We start from the raw sequence: 860 nt of genomic DNA, 5'->3' as shown, positions 1-860 counted from the left end.
TGTTTCGGTTATTTCAGCGGATTTGTACGCGACAAAACTTAAATCCAACTTATTGTTTCGGTTATTTCAGCGGATTTGTACGCGACAAAACTTAAATCCAAGTTATTGTTTCGGTTATTTCAGCGGATTTATACACGACAAAACTTAAATCCAACTTATTGTTTCGGTTATTTCAGCGGATTTGTACGCGACAAAACTTAAATCCAAGTTATTGTTCCGGTTATTTCAGCGGATTTGTACACGACAAAACTTAAATCCAAGTTATTGTTTCGGTTATTTCAGCGGATTTATACACGACAAAACTTAATCCAAGTTATTGTTTCGGTTAGTTCAGCGGATTTATACACGACAAAGCTTACATCCAAGTTATTGTTTCGGTTATTTTAGCGGATTTATTTATACACGACAAAACTTACATCCAAGTTATTGTTTCGGTTATTTCTGCGCAGGGATTCCATACTGTTGCATCTCCTAGTGTTAATTACGTTTACTGTGTATTAAAACTTTAAAAAAAATCACGTGTTGTGAAAGTTTCAAACCTATTCTTAAAAAGAACCGGGCTTGCTACCAAAATGAAAAATATTTAAACTTCAAGTATAAAATTTTCAACAAGAGTAAATCAAAGATCAGGATTAACAAAACTCGTACTGCAATAGAAAATACTAATATTTTTCCAATATCGCAGTGTGTAAAAACTGGCTTTGAACACAAGATTGTTTGACTGATTATAGTACACAGCGTGGTCACAAGTAAATAGACACCACCTTTTCAGAAAAAATGAAAATTTTCAGTCATATTCACATGAATTGATATATTTATAATTTAATTAATATTTAGTAGATCTTCCTTTCACTTCGTGG

The sequence above is a fragment of the Limulus polyphemus genome, unplaced genomic scaffold (genome assembly GCF_000517525.1).
Source record: "Limulus polyphemus unplaced genomic scaffold, Limulus_polyphemus-2.1.2 Scaffold9220, whole genome shotgun sequence".
NCBI lineage: Eukaryota > Metazoa > Arthropoda > Merostomata > Xiphosura > Limulidae > Limulus > Limulus polyphemus.
The sequence above is the reverse complement of the archived record's forward strand: the minus strand, read 5'-3'. Positions refer to the sequence as shown.